We start from the raw sequence: 20370 nt of genomic DNA on the forward strand, positions 1-20370 counted from the left end.
GACAGGCCCAACAGCTACATAGCACACATCAGTGGGCTGCTGAGAGGCCCCATCACAGCAGTATGTGTCCTTCTCTCTAGTTCAAACGTTCCCATGGCATGAACGATGCAGGTAACAGCGGGCAGAGGGGTCCCAGCTTTACCTGAACAGCAGAGTGGTGCCGAAGGGGGGGAAATGGAGGAACTGACAGAGCAGAACAGACCCCAGATGCTGTGTCTGAGCAGAGAGGATCCTCTCCTAGGACAGTGCGTTATGTCTGTCTCTGGTAGATGCAAATAGTTGGTTAGTAGATAAGGTGCCAGCGGATGGCACTCAGTGTAGATCATGGGTTTGCAGGAGCATTTACTCTTGTCATTGTGCACTGTACATGGATTCTTGTGCGCAGCTCTTTACATCAACTCTCACACCAGTCACTGCGAGACAAAGGTGCAAGACCCCCAAAGTATCCCATGGTGGATAAACTTTCTTTCCAGCCTCTGTTAGTCCAAGGTTAGTTTGCCCCATGAAGCAGCCAAACTCTAGGGATTCAGACGGGGGGAGATTGGATTTTTTAATCCTTGCTATTATAACTCTAGATGATTCTCATTATCCATTGAAATGGCCAGGCCTTTTAAAGCATCCTGCTAAGCTCTTGGCCTCAGAGACATCTTGTGGCAGTGAGTTGCACAGACTAATTGTGTGTTGTGTGAAAAAACTGTCCTTTTCCCCTTTTTAAATGTGCTGACTTTCCTTGGAACACAACAGCAGTCAGTTAGGAGGCAGGCAGAAGAGAAGTGCCTGTTCAGTTCCACCTGTGAGTGTGTAGCTCTTTGTCGTGTCTGCTCTCACTCCTCTCTTCTAAACAGAGCCATCCCAGTCTTTCCTGCCTCTCTTAATATGGGCACGGTTTCAGCCTCAGAGCATTTTCACTGCCCAACCCCCTGTATTCCTGCTACACCAAGGCTCCATCCCTTGTGAATTATGACCCCTCCCTTAGTGAAAGCAGTGAGGATACAACTAGGATTTCACTTTTCACCATTACATATGTACTGTAGGGTGTGTGTGTATGTGTATGTACAGGCTTGGAAGGATAAGATTTTTATCTGTAAATGTCGGCAAGGGTCAATTTCACACTGCACTCATAAACTGATGAAAAATATTTCCATCTATAATAATTGAAATTTACAGAAAGGCAAAGTAAGAAACAGGCTGCTCCAGAACTTGTTACAGTTTGATTTAAGGAGATTTATTTTGTTTATTTTGGTCTGTGATGTTGACAGTTTGTGTTTTACGGGTTGTAAAAGCTTTAACTTTTGGGATATCAATATCTACTGTCATTAAATAATTATTGGCTGACCTCCCCTCCTTGGCTGACCACCACCTCATAATTTCCCGCAACTGTAAAAATGCTTAAAACCCAAATTGTGCACAACTGTGAAAATGTAAATCAATTAAAACCTAAAAAAGCTTTAAAATAAACATTGATATTTTCTGGTGAAATTATAAAAAAAAAAAAAAAATTCAGCCAAGCATATATATATATATATGAGGCAAACCCTGTGTCTGAGATTTTCAAAACTAGATATCGAAACTGGATGTTTAAATTCACAGCACACAATGTGTGCGTGCACACACACATTGCTGGCCCTGATTTTTTCTCTCACTGCAGTTTCACACCAATGTCTCTCCACTGACTTTACTGGATTTACTCCTGGTTTAAGCAAGAGTAGAATCCAGCCCTCTGTGTTCCCAATGATAAGGCTGTAGAAGAAAATGTAGGGTATTGTGTTATTTAAGGAATAGCATGTGCTGTCCTCTCCTATAAGATCAGAACATATAGCTTCACACATATATTGCATTGCCACTCAGGGAGTAATGCAGTAAAACCCTTATACCTCCCCATCCCCCATCCATCTGCCCTTATAAGGATATTCACACTCACTGTGCAAAACAAATCAAGCCTGGATCTGAAGGCAGGAGTGAGTTAATGTTATCAGAGAGTCCCTGGGATTATTACTAATCATATTTAGTGCTGGTCTTCTCTCGCTTCATGCACTTTCTGCTCAGTGGATAAGCACTGCATGGGTGGTGGTGGGGGGCTGCCACACAGAAAGGGGAAGTGGCATGCTCAAGGTCCCATTGCAAGACGTGGTCAGAGCCAAGAATAGAAGCTGGTTCCCTGACTCCCAGTCTGGTGCCCTATCCCCTGGCTGTCTTTGCCTCCACACCAGCACTGTTTGTTTGCTTACCCTCTTCTTTCCTTAGCCCTGTTGAAATCTCTGCTCCCAAGGCAGGATCAGACTTTGCACAAGGCGCTAGCTCTGAGGCATAGTGGGGCAATCTGCATAGGGGGAAGTTAGTGTGACATGACTGGGGCCACAGAGGCCTCCCGTCTGTTCTCTCATCTACCCCTGTTAGAAGTACATACTTGGGGACAGGGAGCATAGAACAAGTGGGACAGGCCCTTAAGGCCCTTGTAGTTATGGCATCCAATATCCTAAACAAAGGAAGGCTACATCTGTATGGACAACGGGAAGCTAGAACACAGGAACTCACTGTGCATAGACTGCCCAAATGAGGAAACACTCAAATCCCCACTTCTTAAGGTATGTCTACATTACAAGCACTACAGTAGTATAGCTATAATATTACCGATACACCCAGGGTAGCATACACACCTGCTAGAGCAACAGAAGAGGGTTTTCTAGCACTATAATAAACTCACCCCAGGGAAAGATATTGCCAGAAGAATTCTTCCATCAGCCTAGTAGCATCTATACAAGAACCCAGATCAGCTTGACTGCACCTCTCTAGAGTGTACTTGCAGCTAAATTAACCTAAAACATAGACAATACCTTAAACTCTAAGCCCCACAACTAAACCATAGTAACTGCTGACCTTGTATTTCATCACTGAAACAAAGTTAACTACTCATGACATCAGTGTGACCTACTCACACCAGGGCATGTCCAGCACAACCCCTAGGCCTTGCATGACTACAGTAATGATAATAATCTGTTCTAATGTATACAATCCAAACATAAACAAAGGCCAGCTAAAGCAACAAAATTCAGAAGGTGGAATTCTGGGGAAACAATATTCTAATTTATGTCAATGGGTCTAGCCAGAGCTAGGTTTTCCCCATCTCACCTACAGGAGGAGCAGAGAGTTCCATTCCTCTAAATCAGGGGTGGCCAACCTGTGGCTCCGGAGCCACATGCAGCTCTTGAAAAGTTAATATGTGGCTCCTTGTATAGGCACCGACTCCAGGGCTGGAGCTACAGGCGCCAACTTTCCAGTGTGCCAGGGGGTGCTCACTGCTCAACCCCTGGCTCTGCCAGAGGCCCTGCCCCCATTCCACCCCTTCCTGCCCCCTCCCTAAGCCTGCCATGCCCTTGCTCCTTCCCCCACACCCAGAGCCTCCTGCACACCATGAAACAGCTGATCAGGAGGTCTGGGGAGGAGGCGCTGATCAGTGGGGCTGTGGTGGGGGTTCTGGGAGTGGGGGGGAGGTGGGAGGATGTGAGGTTGCTGACATATTACTGTGGCTCTTTGGCAAGGTACATTGGTAAATTCTGCCTCCTTCTCAGGCTCAGGTTGGCCACCCCTGCTCTAAATCTTCTGGCCTTGGGGCTGACATGGGAGATGGTGGGAAGCTAGAACCCAGGGGAGTTCCCTCTGAAGGACCAGGGTAGGCTGCAGGCCAGCTGGGTCCAATTTGCTCTGGGTTTTGGTGGTTTTTGAGGAACTAGGGCATTGGAACAGGGTGTCTGCAGGCAAAAGGCAAGGCAAGTGTGAGGGTGGTTTCTCTAGGCTGTGAGACAGTGAGGCAACCACCTCTAGATATGGGGGCAGCATCCATGGGCTGACAGGTAACACAGCCTTCCACCCTGAGAGCCCATGGGAACCCAAGCCACAGGCTGTTATTGTAGGTGTCCATGAGCCACCACTAGCCCACACTATTCGACATCTCACAGTACAAATGAGAGCAGGTTTGCTGCCCAGAAAATGCCCTGTGAAGATGGATTTCCCCTCCCCATAACTAGTACCTCAGTTTAAAGCAGGCTTGGTACCACTGTGTGGATTTCAGTCTGCTGCAGAGCCCAGTCTGTTACTCACACAGCTTTATTCCTGCATCCATTTGGGGGAACGCTGGCTCTTTCCACATAACATAACAAGCACAATGGGGCTGTAATCCTGACTGGGATCCTGAGACACTACCGACATAAATAAGAAACAAAGCCTAAGGATGATTAAATGCAGACCCTAATTTAACAACAGAGAGCTATTCAGCATAAGCTAGTAGTTAGACCCCAGGGATGACTCCCCGATTCCAATCCCAGCTCTGGCAGTGAGGCAGCCTTCACTATGCAGTGCCTCAATTTCCCTTTCTGTTACACTAATCTTCGTCCTGTGGGTGTGAGTCAGATCACATTTGTTAGGCACTTTGCCGCTATGAAGGGCTGGTGAATGTTTCAGCACCAGAACTAGCGCCCTAGTGACACTGAGGGCAGGCTGGTGCTGCACATGTGGGCTGCCCCCAAAGCTCACCTGCTCCAGGTCAGACTGGATGATCAGTGTTGTCCTTTCTGACCCTATGGAGCACCCTGGGGGAACCTGCAGTGTCTGTGGGCCCCCCAGTGGAACTCCGTACCCTGGGAGTGCTCCTCTCCATGGCCTGCACCTCCCTCCCCATTACGGGCCGCTGGCAGCCCGGTGACGCCCCCCGCTGCCCTCCCCAGGCAGCCGACCCGGGGCTGCCCAGAGGGAGCTGGGGGGCCCCAGCCCAGGCAGCACACGGTCCCCAGAGCAGTAGGAACCTGAAGTTTGCCGGTTACGTCAGCGGGCCCTGGCCCCGCCCCGGGGCGGGTCCCTATCAGTCCAGTCCCTGTAACTTTCCCACGCCGAACTCTGGGGAGATGCTCCAGGTGCCCGGAGCCGGGAGCGCGCTTGGCTCCGTCTGCTCCCCCCTCGACCCCCCCCCCACCCCGGAGCCTGCAGCTTAGTGACACCCGGCTCCCGCAGCCCAGGCACGGTGGGGCGGGCGGCACAGGATCCCTGAGCGTCTGGGGCAGGGCTGAGGGACCCGGCACCTTCCCGCGGCTGGAGCAGGCTTGCAGGTGAGCCCGAGCGGCCGGGGGCGCGGGGCCAGGCTCGGGCTTCGAACTCGTTCGATCTGGAGGGAGGGGGCGCGCCCCGCATGCCCCGCTGTCAGTGCTGTGTGGAGCCGCGGGCTGTAATTCGGACAGGTGCTCGGCTGCCGCTCCTTCGCGTTGAGAGAGTGACTCCGGTATGACTCTCCCCCGCACCCAGGCAAGGGGACAGCAGCGCCCACGGCAGGGTGGAGGCAGGGAGGGTGCAAGAGACTCGCTGCGCCTCCCGGGGGGCGGGGCAGGGACAAGGAGCAGGAGGCGGCTGGAGCCGAGGATGGGGGGGGGGGGGGGTGCCTGGACAAAGTTACCTGGGGAAGGAGCCTGCGACGGTGCCTGGGCACTTTGCCGGGGAGCTGCCGCCCCCCCAGTCACTAGCGGCTCCTTCCCCTGCAGCTAGCTGCAGGCGCCCGGTGCAGCATGTGCCGGGGGTGGGTGCTCTGCTCTGCTCTGCTCTGGCAGGGAGCTGGCACCGGGCGGGAGCCATCGGGGAACAGTGCCCACGGGCCAGCGCCCCGGGCTGCCAGGCGGGGCTATCCCGAAGCGGGGGCGGCGGGGTCCCCCTGGCCAGGATCCTGGGAGCTGAGGGCTGATCTGCGCCCAGCTGGGGCTGTTTTACCTTCCATCCCCTCCCCCAGTTCACTCCCTTGTGCGAGACATGGCGCTAATTTCCATGACAACCGCTAATGTCACAAATAAAGGGAAGGGGGCGGGTAGGCTGGGCTCTAGCGGGTGCCCAAGTTTTGCCAGGCAGCATGGGGGGGGCACGCCCTGGGCGAGGGGGTCTGTGTGCGTGGGCCGCGTGCTGTGCCAACGCTGGTGTGGGGGTGGGTGCAGCATGCCTGCATCTGTGGCCATGCCCGCCTGCGCGTGCAGGGGTGCGTCTGCCTTGCTCAGCCTGCGCGGGCAGGGGGCTCGCAGGCAGCCATCCTGAGGCGGGTAGGGGGCACCTGTGGGATCGTGCGCTGACTGAGCATGTAGAGTTGGAGGGTGTGTGGGGGCATTGCTGGGCAGGAGGGGAATATGTTATCTTATAAGCATAACAAGTAGATCTCTTCCCCCCTCCCCCCAGGGATGCTGACCTCCAGCAGGTGCAGCGACACGGGGTGAGAGGCCGGGCCCCGCAGCGCTGGCCGCCCAGAGGCGGTTTCCATCCACTCCGGCAGAGCCTTGCACGTGCTCAGGGCTGTGACACCAGCCATGTGTGCTGTGTTTGTCTCAGGAGTGGGGGTGCACATGTGATGGCCATTTATGTGAGAAGGGGGCAGGGTTTGAGTTCTGCCGCCCCCTGCGAGTCCCTAGCTGGAGCCCTCTCACAAAGCCAGATGTCCCCACCCCTTCCTTGACCTTCATTCGTGGGGTGTCAGGCACTGGCTCCTGCCCCAGACCCTCAGTGGTGCTGGTGTGAAATTGTTTCATCCTGCCCTCTGTATGTGGCTCTGGCTGGGCTCTGGTCTTCTGCAGGGTCATCTGGGCAAAGTCTGGAGGGTAGGGCTGGGGCAACCCTGTGGTCCTTCTCAAGCCCCCTCCCCCCAGTCTGTCTGATCTCTCTACCTCCTCAGGATGGACTTTGCCACCTGCACTCCTGACCACCACCCCCCCACCTCAGATCCCTCCTGCTGCCTTCCCTCGGCCTGAGCTCCCTGATGTAGCCCCCAGGGGCTGCACTCTTCATGCAGTGGCTTTGCGTGCGCCCTCAGGGACAGTGGCACCTTGCCGCTGCTGGAGGCGCTGGAAGTTTGGTGTCATCCTGCCCACTCCTCTGAACTTACAGCCATTTTGTGGCATTGGGACCCATTGGTTCATGCTGCCTGGTACCTGCACATTGCACTCCAGGGCACTGAGGAGAAATATTGACCTGAGCACAGCAGGCTATAGCCAGGAGTCAGAAGTCTGCCAGCAAACTGTGGTATAGGGAGTCAGCTGGCTGGGGGGAAGGAGGGGGCACAGAGCCCTGGAAATCACTGCTACACCTGGGGTGGGGTAGATCTTTAGCAGTGTCCCTGGTATCCCCAGACCCAATGTGTGCAGAGGAGGCGGACTTCATCTTACTGCTTTCCATGCCGGACCCCCAGGAGTGTCTGAGCTCAGTCTTGACCTGGTGTACATGGGTGCAACTTCCCTGCCTGCAATGGAGTGGTGTCAGCTTATGCCAGCTCTGAATCTGGCCTGCTGGGGTCTCAGGGTTTCAACGGTGTGTTGCTGTTTTCTCCTTAAATCTCCATTGAAGCAGGTGCTGGGGGACCCTGACCCAGTCATGCTGTCCTCCCCAGCCTGGCCATTGTAAGATCCTTCCCTGCTTAGTTTTGTGCAGTTGTAGGATTCCCCCAGCAATGAGAGGTTATTTCTTGGCCTGATCTCCCTCTCTGTATGTGTTCTATTCCTTAATTCCAGCCCCATGGCCCCAGGTGATGGTGAGTTCTGGCCTCAAGACAGACCCCACTTCAGTGCAAGCCCCAGTGCTCAGGAACTGGTGCTGGGGTCAGGCGCATTGGTATCTCCTGCGGAGTGCAAGTCGGGCTTGGCTCGTGGAGGACCTAATGTTACCTGGGACTGTGGGGGGCATGTCCGAGCTGCCTGGGATGCTGCAGAGCCAGTGCTAGGCTGCAGGCCACTTGGTAGGAAGCAGCATGTGGACTCAGTCTCCCTCTTGCTTCCTGGGGCACTGTGTCCCAGCTCGTCTTTCACAGGGAGGAGCTGGTGGATGGGACTGGTGAATTCTCTTAGAGTATTGTGAGTGGTTGTTATTGGGAGCCGGCAATGGTTTGGATGTATTGTTCCTGTCAGAGTTCATGGGCTGGGTTTTCCCCTCCCAGTAGCCCCAGCACCATGCTGGACCGCAGGGGGTGGGAGTGCTCACTGAAGTCAGAGATTGTCTGTCTGTCTCCTTCCCTCCCTGGGGCTGGGGCAGGACTCTTGCTAAGCACGGGCCTTGCCCTGGGTTGGGACAGCTGCTGGAGGGGTTTGCAGAGCTCCATGTGCAAAGGCAGTTGGTTTCAGGTGTGAAAGCAGGAGTCAGACTCCCTGCTACCTTGCTGAGGAGCCATCAGTGCCTACAGGCTGGGCTCCAGCCTCTGTGCTTCAGCCAATCACAGACACATGGGGTTAGAAGGGACCGCAAGGATCATCTAGTCTAACCCCCTGCCAAGATGCAGGATTTGTTGTGTCTAAAAGCATCCTTGGCCCCCTTAAAAATGCCTCCTAATGCACCTAGCAGGCTCTGCAGTGTTACTCAAACTTCCAAAATGTTTCTGTCCTTTTAACTCCCTTTCCAGCATGTGACTCATGAGTGTGATGTGGCAGTGAGTTCCACAGGTTGTCATCAGCTGAGACTCCCTCCTATTCTCCTGTTATGGGATAGGAAGGAACCATGTCATTTCCACTATATCCTTCAGGATCCTTACAAACCTCAGCCAAGTCCAATCGGAATAATTTGCAGTTCCAGATGCACTGACCCCAGCAACCCCCAGCTCTTGTATGTAATATCCCCTTCCTTCTATCACCCTGATCTTCCCCCCCATCCCCCACTGCCTTTTCCTGATCTGTTCTCAACGTTCACCTCTAAAAGGACAGGATGCAAGTACAGGGTTTGAAGTGTGAACAAACCACTGATTTATAGAACAGCATTTTCCCCTCCCCATTCTTTTAATACAACCCAGCAGCCGATTTTCCTTTTTTCTGCTGCCATGATTGATGTTGAGGCTATTAGATTCAATGAAGGCTCTTTCCTGGGGTTTCTTTATGATCTGCAGCCGTCTCACTTCGGCTCTGTTCTTCTCAGATCTCACAAGCTAAGTAGGGTTGGTCCCTGCATGATACTTGGTTGAAAGAGCTTTGAAGGGTTCCCTGCATGGGGCTCTGCCAGTACCCCTTAGTCCCAATCTGCAGCCCCCTGCTATGCCAGCCCTGTGCTTCTATCCCATCCCAGCTCTGCCAGTGCCACTCAATCCCGACTTAGCGCCTCTGAGGTCCATGTCTGTTACTTCTTGCACCACCATGAACAATCCCTTTTAGGCTATTCTGGGGTCTGATATCACAGCCCCATTATTTAGGTCCATCTCGGATCAGTGGCTGTTGCTCTTCCCTCTGGGTACAGTCCCTCTCTAGTCAGACGGTGTCAGAAGAGAAGCCACTATTTCTGGAGAGGTAGCCCAAGCGCTGCCCAGAGTAGGCTGTCGCCTCCCGGGTACGTGACACCAGTGCCTCTGAATAAGCAAAATCGCCCCGCTCACTGCTCCGTTCTCTGGCAGCCACCTGCCTAGCTGGAAATGGAAGCAGAGCTCCAGAAAGCTCTAGGCAGAGGCAGCTGCTTGTTAACCCCCAAGGTCGGGCTGAGGCTGCAACGGCGGGCTGGACAGATATGAAGCGAGTCAGGCGGGGGCTATGTGGATGGGCTGAGGACAGGTGAGGGCTGGGAAGCTAATTTAAAGCCGCAGTACAGCAGCAGGAATGTTTACGTTGAATCGGGCTCCTTGGCTTGTGAAAGCTGCGTCATCGCTTCATGCCATCCACGCCCTGCCTCCCACTTCCACAGCTATTGTGTCTTGCACTGTTGCGTCTTGTCTTAAATTAGATGCTAAGCGATTGGGGGCAGGAGCTGTGTATGTGTGTGCATAGTGGCCCTTCCCCAGTCTGGTTGGAGGTCTGCTGTAACAGACAGAAGAGCATCAACAAACTCCTAACTTGCCCGCTCCCCTTGCCACCCCTAGGTCTCTGCTGGCATCATCAGGGTGCAGATCTCTGCCACTAAAGTGCCCATGACTAGAGTTATGCTCCTGCTGTGTCAACTGCAGCTGTCCCACTGCAAATCCCCTGGTGTTCCCTCCAGCTCCTTTGAATTAGCTCTGCCTCCCCTGCTCTTTGTGACACCGCCTTGTGCGGTCTTGTCTGCGTGTTCACACAGTTAGCTTCCCACAGAGCCTTAACGAGGATGTTAGTGAAGCTGGACCTGTGCCCAATCCCCACACAGCCTCTTTTCCCCAGCTGGGTACATGGATGTAGGTCACTGCCCCAGGCCATCCATGGGGCCTGGTCACGCTCACTGAAGTCAATGGGAGTGGAGGACATGTGACCCCTTTAAGGGAGTACTCAGGATGTGCAGGATCGCGCCCAGCCAAGCCACGTGAGGTGTCGCTGGATGCTCTGGAATGATGCTATAAAATCTGAGTTACCCTGCCCCGGCTCCCCTGAGCAGCCGGGCCCATGATTAAAGAAACCCAAGAGCTGTCACGTTTCCCTGGCATGGCCTCTTCCTTTAGAACACAATGTGCTGCCTATTGTTCCTAGTTCCATTCTTCTCGAACGGCTGCCAGGTTCTTTCCTGGTTAGTGCCTATTCTGCCTGGCTGAGACAGTCAGACCTAGCGGGCAAAGCTCTCCTTTGCTATGTGAGAGCCTGGCTCTACATTCACTCTTCTCCCGACTTCTGCCTCTCTTCCTCCCCTTCCCCCACCCTCACACTCTCTTCCACCACCACCCCGTCCCTAAAGGTGCCATTGGTGGGGCAGTGGCTCTGTTCCAATTCCCTCGATATCCAAGTGCATGGGAATGCCACCTGATCTGTGGCTGTGCAAGCCCAATCTAATCCTCATGACACTACCCCCTGGTGGAGGAGACTGGAAATGCAGCATCCACTGAGGTAGTATTAGAAACTTGAGGTCTTCACTTTGTTGCTTTTGAATTCTAGTAACACAATAACAGATACACCCAGGAAATAGCTCTGGTGTGTCTCACTGTTCTCTGAATTTTACATGGCCCCCACCTTTTTAATGTGGTGCAGATTGTGTTGACAACATCCACCTGCATTGACAAAATTGTTAGGATGTGTGCAGTGATAAGCTGCCAAAATCTTAACAACCAGTTCCCTCCTCACCCCACGAGGGGGTCGTGCCCCCCCCGCCCCTGGGGACTCCTGCCCCATCCAACCCCCCACGTTTTTTGACCCCCCCTCCGGAACCCCTGCCCCATCCACCCCCCTCCCCTGTCCCCTGACTGCCCCCAGAACTGGGCAGGAGGGTCTCGTGGGCCACTGTAGTGGGTGCCCACCCCACCCCTAAGAGCCAGAGGGACCTTCCGGGGCGCAAGGTGGGGAGTCCTGGTGGTGCTTACCTGGGGCAGCTCCCAAAAAGCATCTGGCAGGTCCCTCTGGCTCCTAGGGGCGGGGGAGCGTCCGCTCCCCCCACTGATCACATCAAAAGTGGCGCCTTAGGCGCCGACTCCATGGGTGCTCCGGGGCTGGAGCACCCACGGGGAAAATTTGGTGGGTGCAGAGCTCCCCTGCCCCAGCTCACCTCCGCTCTGCCTCCTCCCCTGAACGTGCCACCCCACTCTGCTTCTCCGCACCCCCCACCCCCAGCTTCCCACAAATCAGCTGTTCATGCGGGAAGCCTGGGAGGGCTGAGAAGCAGGCGGCAGCTTTGCACTCAGGCCCAGAGAGGCAGAGGTGAACTGGGGCGGGGAGTGGTCCCCCCTCCCCCCCCCGGCCTGGGTTACCTGCTGCGGTGCAGGCAGCCTTCCTCGCTCCTCCCTGCCCCAGCTCACCTCTGCCGCCCTGGGCCTGAGCGCGAAGCCGCCGCCTGCTTCTCAGCCCTCCCAGGCTTCCCGCATGAACAGCTGATTCTCGGGAAGCTGGCCGGGGGGCCAGCGAAGAAGCAGAGCAGGGCGGTGCGTTCAGGAGAGGAGGCAGAGCGGAGATGAGCTGGGGCCGGGTGCAGGGCGGGAAGCTGCAGGTGGGTGCTCTGCACCCATCAAATTTTCACCATCGGTGCTCCAGCCCTGGGGCACCCACGGAGTTGGCAGCTAAGGCGCCACTTTTGGCTGGTTGTTAAATTTAGAAGCCCTTTTAGAACCGGTTGTCACTCGCGGGACAACCAGTTCTAAAAGGGCTTCTAAATTTAACAACCGGTTCTAGTGAACCGGTGGGTGAACTGTCTCCAGCTCACCACTAGATGTGTGCATAGGGAGAACAGTGGTGGTGGGAAGGAGGAGGGGAATTTGAGATTTTGGGCTAAGCACGTTAGCTGGCTGTTTCAGGTGAGCCAAAGGGACACGTGCACAGCTATCGCTTGGGGCTGTCTGCAAACTCAGGCAGACACCATAAGGCTGGGTCATGTATTAAGGGTTTTCTTTGTGACTATAAGAATGAGGATTTTTAAAAAAACAAAATTAATCAATTCTGGAGCATGATTCAGTTGCAAAGGGTGAATTCCAGAACAAATTCTGTGGCCTGTGGATGCACAGGGCGCTGAAAACTAGGTTCAGATTTCCCAGTGATTTTTCCCTCCTTCATTTTCGTTGTCAATGACAGTTTTTTTTTTAAAAGGCACTCAAATTACTCAGGAGTCAAAAATATTTCAGTCGCCATTCTTGTGAATTTTACTGTATGTATGTCCCATGTTATTTGTTTTCCTTAAAGCCCCAGCTCCCAGAGTCATGTTATCTCTCTGGAAAAAGTTCCTTTCATTCCCTGGCCCCCTTTGAGTTTTGTTTGCCCTTGTCATTATGCCACCTCAGCTGATTCTGGGTTCAATCTCAGCTCCTGGACTGGTTCTAGTGTCTAGCCACATGGGCTCCAGAGGAATGGTGGGGGCTTGCACTCATGGGGAAGGATAGCCCAGTGGTTAGGGTGCTCCCTGGGATTTAAGACCTGGGGTTAGTTCCTGTGTCCACTGCAGACTCTCTGCGTGAGCTTGGGCCAGTCACTTCATCTCTCTGGGCCTCAGCTGCCCCATGGGGACAACAGCCCTGCCTGGCCACCCAGGGGGCTGTGGTGATACAGATGTGACAGACGGTGAGGTGCCCACGTACTAGAGTGATGGAGGCCAGAGACGTTCCTAAACCAGATGAGCATTACCAGGCTGCATTGTCTTGCTCCCCCTGCTGCCCCCCTCTCACTAGACTTGTGTCTTCCAGCATCCAGCACCCTGGCCCAGCGGTGCAGCAAACTCAGTTCTGTTCTGCTCTTGTCCAGTCCAGATACCCCCACACACGCCTGTTCTCTTCTGGCTCATGCCCTGCATCCTCCCATGCCTGGGCAGGGTTCCCTTGGTGTTGCCCTGGAAGGTTGCTGCCGCAATTCTGCCACTGCCTGGCTCCTGCATAGGGTCCCCCGATTTTATAGGGACAGTCCTGATATTTAGGGACAGTCCTGATATTTGGGTATTTGTCTTGTTTAGATGCCAATTACCTCCCCACCCCCGTCCCGCTTTTTCACCCTTGCTATCTGGTCACCCTACTCCTGCAGCACGGGCCCTGGCGAGCAGATGGTTGCTGAATATGGGCCACTGATGGTGCTGCCCCTGTGACTAACCAGAGGAGGCCGGTTCTGTGTGCCGGCTCAGCCCACCAGAGTGCTTTGGAAGTGGACTGGTGCTGTGTTCCCCTGCCAGGGCCTGAGACTCAGTCGCTAATTCTGGCTTTCCTACTCCTTATTAGATCCATAAAGTAGTAGAGCATTTCATTATGGGCCGGAGAGCGGCAGGCAATGCGAGTGAACGCTACCGTTCACAGCTCCCTCTGGTGCCGTTCCAACATGCTACATCTTACACATGCCCTGCCATGTGTGCCGCTGTGCCCAAGCCCCTGGGGCCCCACCTCAGTGCCTAACGCCATCCCTGCTCTCCAGGGGTGTTAATGCGGCACATCCACATAACCCCCATGGAGTGGGGCAGGGAGAAGAGAATCTCCCCCCATGACATGGGGCTCCAGCACCTTCCACATGCAGGCAGCTCAGGACTCTGCTACCTTGCTCTTCTCTTCACTGCTGATGGTGGACAGGTGTATGCAAGGGAGGCCCTGATTCCCCAGCAAAGATGGGAAGGGTCCATGGGATGCTGAATGTAGTAGGCAGAAGAAGCCAGGATGGCGTGTCTTGTACCTACGGAGCAGAAAGCTCCTGAGAGGGCCTGGGGCAGGCTGAGATGAATGGGGTGAGTGGGGGAGGAGAAAAGCAACTGGCCCAGGCTGAGGGGGCCCATCCTGGGTCCTGCTTTTGTTGGTGCATTGGCTGCCAACATGGCCAACACCAGGGAATTAGAGGGCTGGATACCTGAGTCTTTATGGCTTGTGCTAGAGCCAGACTCTATAACAGCCCCACTTCCTGCATGATGTGTAACCTCCCCTCCCCATTCATTGGCCAGTGAAATCCGCTGTCCCTTCCTGGGGAAGCTAGCTGAGGGTATAGGCAGGGGCTGGGCAGTCTGGGCAGATCACAAGGTGCCAGGCTGGCAGGCTTCCAGGGGACCTAGCCCCACATCCTGGGCAGGGCACAGGGTGAGTGCCTCCTGCTTCTGGTGTGGGTCAGGGTCCCTGCATACCACAGCTTCCTCTCAGTGCTGAGCACAGCCTGCCCCATGGCAGCTCCCTCCAGCAGGAGAGGGCAAGGCAGGATGCATGTGAATCCCAGGCCTTGAAGCTGCGCTGGGGCTCACCCTGCTGATTCTGAACCTATCTGTGAGGTGCAGCTCCCTGCCAGCCTGGCACAGTGTGTCCTTTGCCCTCCTGCCCAGGAGCTGTCAGCACCCATCCCCCAACCAGTCAACCCCTGGCCTCCTTGCTTTTCCATTGCATGCTGTCTGTGCCCCAGCACCCACTAAGAACGGGGCACTAAGACTGAGTTTAAACTGTTGTTTAATGGGTGCGAATCTGGTACTTGTTAGTCTCTGATAAAGCAAAGGAAAAGGAAAGCTCCTCCTGCACAGTTCTGCCAGTGCCCCTCACTCCTGCCTCACAGCCACCTGCTTGCCTAGCCCTGGGCTCGTCCCTGAGCTCTGCTGATGCTCCTCATTCCCGACCAGCAGCTTCCCTGTTATCTCAGGCCTGGGCCCCCGGATATACACCCTGCCAACTGACCCTTGGTTTGGGATGTGCCGAGACAGAGCAGTGAGATCTCCCTGAGCCCCTTCACTCCCCAGGACAGGAGTGAGTGAGGTCATGGCCCATGCCTCCCCCACCCAGCACCACATTCCTCCCTGCAGCCTGTCACGGACTTACAGGACTCGTGCTCTCTCCTGGCCCCATAATGTCCCTGGAAGGAACCCCCTTCAATGCGACAGCCCTTCTCAGGGGACCATTCTCTCTTGGGGGTTAAGCCGTAGGCCCCTCTGCCTCTTGCTAACACACCTCTCTGAGCCCTCAGCACGCCTGTCTCTCGCCATGGGCCCCTCAGGGAGTCCACTCTCTCTGGACCTCTGGGGCCTCAACGCCCAGAGGGAATAATGAAACCCTGTTCTCTAGACTGGAGTGACTCTCGTCCAGTGTAAAACAGGATGATTTGTGAGCATCTGAACCCAGCACAGGAAACTCTCCAGGCCTAGCATCCCTCGGCACCGTACATCTAGGTCTGTCCCGCATCCAGGTGGGCTCTGGATGCTTTCTCTCTGTCTAGTCCAGCAGCCCCCTCCTTCCAGCCAATCATCCAATATCATCTCCCCCAACAGCTCCTCCCCTGTCCTTTGTCTTCTGTCCCAAGTAAACAGGTCACTGGGGCTCTTGCTCTTCCATCCTTTGTTCCCCTCTGATGGAACTGATTGGTCAGGGCACCAGCATCCTCTCTCCTCAGCCCTTTGTCCCCACGCTGGCCAGAACCAGCTGGCTGCCAAGCCGGGGTGGGCCTCTTAGTCATTAGTTGTTAGGGTTCCCCATCTCCAGGCCATTGTCTGGGGTCCCAGCTGCTAGGTGAGGTCCTCTGCAACAACAAACCCTCTCCTACCATCTTGCTAAACATGCAGCACACAGGGAAACTGAGGTACGCACATACCATTCATGTAAAACACTACAAAAATCCCAACCTTGTCACAGGGCCGTGTGGGGAGTGGGGTGTATATCACAGTCCGGCTGGTAGCACCTCTGCCCTAGTGTGAACGTCAATCTCATGGCCTCTGCCCACCAAACCCAGGCGGGATCATGGAGTTCCAGCCAGCCGCTCCCAGGTCAGACAGCCATGACCCTGTGGTGTCCGAGGGCTCCCATATCCTGGCAGAGTGCAGTGGGATCCACTCATGGTCAGTGGGGTCCCTCTGGATGCCCCTGACCCCCCCAGTCTATAATGCCCAGCAGTAGTCACTGCTCCAGGGGTGCCATGATTCCTCTTGACCAGCCCTGCCTGGGGAGCACCTAAATGGCAGGATCGGGTAGGGGCGTTTGCTAGCCAGGGGCTGTCGCAGGTTGAGTGGGGGAGCCAGAACTGGCAGCATTTTGTGGTGTTTGCCAGGCGCCTAGAGCAGATGAGTCACATTGGCGACAAAGACCCTGCCAGCATCTTAGCCCAGCTTTCGAGGGCTGGTACCTTGGTAGAATGCAGCAGCACAGAGCCAGCGTTATCAACGCGTACAGTGATGGCAGAGCAGCATCTATTGAGTGCTTGCCTTAAGCACAGGGGGACCATGGCATCCTGAACAGAGCAATGCCAAAGCCTGGGCAGAGATCTGGCCTGCAGCTTCTGTCAAGTCTAGCCCAGAGCTCCGCTCCGTGCATGCCCCTCTGCGCTCCAGCATTGGGTATGGGATGGGGCTAGGGGAAGACAAGAGGTTTCTCCAGATCCTCTGCCCGTTTTTATTCTAGTGGGAATGAAGGTGTGTTCTTTCATCAGCTGAATTAACCTTCCCAGTCTGCAGCCACACCTGGGCTGCTGGGGAAATGGACTGATTAAAAGCAGCAGCATATCTGAGGGACCGTCTACTCTCGTCTCCCCGAGCCCCACTTGAGGACCCATACCTGCGCTAGCTCTGATTGAGCTAGCGTGCTAAAGAGAATGGTGGCGCCGTCGTGGCCCTAGAGTGGGAAAGGCTAGCTTCCCCAGGGCAATCCCATCCGAGAGGCTAAGCGTAGTTGGTTGGCCAGCTTCTTGCGTTGCTGCAGCTACACTCTGTTTTTAGCACCTGAGCTCCAGCAGAGCCAATGTGGGTCCATCTCCTTGAGCTGAGAATTTATTTATTTGGTGTATGCAATCCAGTCAAGCCAAGCCACAGCATTCTTATCAACAGTGTTCAAGGCACAAAGACCTCCAGGAAGTTGAGTCATTTTGCAGCTCTCAGCACTGGGAATTACGCCCCCAGCTCCGAGCATAGACGAGCCCTGACTCCAGGTGCAGAAAGGATGAAGGCTAAACTGGGAATTTAAAATGCCTTTGCATCATCCCAGGTGTGGCTGTAACAGAGGGGAGGAAACTGGGTTCACACTGATGAACAGGGGCCAGATCCCTGGCGGGTGTAAATCAGCATCATCCCAGGGCAGCTGATGGGCCACATTCCTCATGGGTGTAAATCAGCATCATCCAGCCAGTGGGGTGCCATCTCCCCAGACTCCCACAGACAGGCTACCTCTCCCTGCTCTTGGTGCAGGGTCCCATGTGGAGGTCACCCCAGGGCAGGGTGCAGGGTCTCCCCCTCCTGCTCTGCGCTGTAGCGATGCTGCACATGCACCCAACCCCTCAAGTGCCCCTTTCTGCTGCCTTGTGGCATTAATAAGAATGATCCTTAGCACCGCTCATCTTCAGAGCCCTTTAGAAACCCCAGCTAACGAACCCTCCCACGGGCCTGATCCCCATTTGCATTGCAAACCCCTCATTCCTGCTGTCTACTTCCCTGCATCTGGGCTCCTCCCGTCACTGGGCTCTGTGTTGGCATATTGCTAACCCTCCCCCCATTCCTATGCATTTGCTGCCAGCTGAATCCATGTTGCTGTTCCCTGCCAGCGATTTGAACCCTGGCTTTGGTGGCAGTTTCCCTGTCCTCACTGGGGCCTGCAGCTCCTCTTGACTCCACATCAGCTGTTGAGGGACCAGGACAGAGGCTGTGTTTGGCACAATATTTCCTGCACAGACAGCAGCTGTTTTAAAAGGAAGATGGGGGATGGGGCAGAAGCTCCCCACAGTGTTAATGGTTCATCAGCAGGCTTTGAACCCAGAATCTTGAACATCACAGTACAGGCCACCCCTGCATCAGCTAAAGAAGTGGCTCCATTAGTCAGGTGCAGTAGTAGGTTGTTATCCTCTAGTGCAGTGGCCCCTGATCCCTTCAGTAGCAAGACCCTCCTCTCATTAGCAATTTAGGGGTTGAAATGCCATCCAGGTTGAGAACCCCAGAGCTTGTGGACCAGTGGCCAGAGGGAAGCATGGCGTGCACCCCATGAGCACAGCACACTTTGCAGGAGGGGTGACTTCCTTTGTTTGGATTGGGCAGGGTTAGCTAGGCCCAGGACTTCTTGGGCAGGCATGTTGGGAAATTGTTGCCACGGACACTGCTGGGGAAGAAGGAGCAAGGAGAGGATTGGAGGAAGTGGGCTGGTGATTTGGGCCCAATGTGGGGGACTGGAGAAGGCAGAGACCCTCCCCTCAGGTGGTCTTCACCCCTGACCTGTGTCAGACCAGACCTTCACCCCGATCCTGTGTGGGGGAGGGGTACCGAAAGGCCTGTGATGTGTTTAGGGAGCACTGGGGGCTTATCCTGGTGTCCTAGAGCTAGGCTCCTGTTCTGTGAGCCAGGGGGCTGTTCCCCTCCACCACAGAGTCCAAGGGGTTCTAAGGCTGAATGTGTCCATGAGGTGCCAGGTACACATGGGAGCTGCTGACAGTGCAGGCTACTGACTCGCTTGGGCGTGGGATGCTGGGATGGATCCGGCTGTTGCTCAGGAAAGTGTGTCAGCCTCATGCCTGTGAGTAGTAGCTACTGATGCTTTCCTGGAATAGGATTAGCATCAATGTAGCCAGTGCCAAGTAATTAGTGCTAACGAGCTGTCAGATGGGAAGCTCTGGTCACTGAATTGCCCAATAGCGATTAGGAAGGGATCTTCCCAGATCCTAGCCAGCAGCATCGTTCTCGTTGTGCAGCACAGAGGTGCTGACTCTGGGGGTGCTCTGGGGCTGAAGCACCCATGAAAAATAGTAGGGGGTGCTCAAAACCCACCAGTCACAGTGGTTCTTGGCCAGGGCTGGCTGCCGATCAGCTGTTCAGCAGGCCCCCAGGATGGCCAGCAGATTAGCAAGCAGCTGATGGGAGGCATTGGGGTGGGGGCTCAGGGGAGCGGGGGCGGGAAGAGGCGGAGTGACAGTGGGGCTTCAGGGAAAGGGGTGGAGCGGGGATGGGAAGAGGCAGGGTGAGGGCGGGGCCTCAGGGGAGGAGGCGAAGCAGGGCTGGGGCCTCATGGTGGAGCAGAGGTCGAGTACCTATTGTGGGGGTGTGGGAGAGTCAGCGCCTATGGTACAGAGTGTTGTGGTTGGCACTGCATTTGCAATCTGATGGGGCCCTGACACCCTGCAGCTTGTCCTGGCTCCCTTCGCAATCTTAACATTCTCCTAAATTGCCTGTTTCCAGTGTTACATGGCGTGGATCCCATGCTGAGGTGGGGCGAGCATCCTGCTAGGTGGGCACCGTGGGAGTCCAGGAATGGAAAATACTGAGAAGCAAGAGCTTGGCCACTGTTCCTTAGAATACTGCAGCGTGGCCTAACAGCTGAGTGCTTCCTGGAGTGGGGCACAGCAGGGTCTGGCAGTTGAGTGCCACAGTGGGGCTGGCTTCAGAACATAGGTGCAATGCCCCCAAATCCCTCATCAGTGCTCAGCCCCTTCATGGCAGAGAAGTTCTGGCCCTTCTGCAGTGCGTGAAAGCAAGGTGCCCAGGCCTGGACTCAGTGCTCCGGGGGAAAGGCTTGCCACAGGGCGACCTGGGGAGCCTGCAGCCCTAGGAGGCCACAGAATCCATCCCTTTGCTGCAGAGTCGTGGCCCGGAATCACAGATTTCTTTGGAAAAGGATGATTCTGGCTCTCAAGCCTTTGAAATGTGCCCACCCGAGCATCACTGACATAGTGGCGGGTGCCTGAATCTGCAGCCAGCCCTTGCCAATCGCTTGGAGGTATGAATGGTTCAGCTCAGTCTAGTGACAGTGATTTAAAATTCAATACAAGGTTATTGAGCAGAGTCACTCACCTCCCATGTGCTCCTCCTGTGTCCCTTCCCACCCTGTCCCCCACCCCTCCTGGCTGCCTGCAGCCCCAGCTAGCCTGTACCAAGCTGCCCAACCCTCCATTTCCCTGCCATCCAGTGGAAGCAAACCAAGCATTGCACTGGAAATGCGGGTTGTCACGGGCTCACAGGTTGTGCCCACTCTTGGCCTGTACAGTCCCTGGGGAGAACCCCCTTCAGTGAGACAGCTCTTCTCAGAGGTCTACTCTCTCCCCCAGGGGTTAAGCCCCTCCACCTCCTGGAACCGCACCTCCCTGAGCCTTAGCATGCCTGTCTCTTGCCATG

At 55.1% G+C, this 20370-nt stretch overlaps 1 protein-coding gene across 2 annotated transcripts in view; it reads left to right on the forward strand.

Moving 5' to 3' along the window:
- Positions 1 to 4867: 4867 nt before the first annotated feature.
- CAMKV (CaM kinase like vesicle associated) overlaps positions 4868 to 20370 on the forward strand; it is a 53455-nt gene continuing 37952 nt past the window's right edge. The window contains exon 1 of one of the 2 annotated variants that reach the window (XM_048856573.2): positions 4868 to 5099. The gene's annotated coding sequence lies outside the window, so the exon portion shown is untranslated. Of the gene's footprint in view, positions 5100 to 5131; positions 5270 to 20370 lie in introns of those variants that run through there. The other variant, XM_048856574.2, reaches the window with a different exon arrangement.

This window comes from Caretta caretta, chromosome 7, assembly GCF_965140235.1.
Source record: "Caretta caretta isolate rCarCar2 chromosome 7, rCarCar1.hap1, whole genome shotgun sequence".
Classification (NCBI taxonomy): domain Eukaryota; kingdom Metazoa; phylum Chordata; order Testudines; family Cheloniidae; genus Caretta; species Caretta caretta.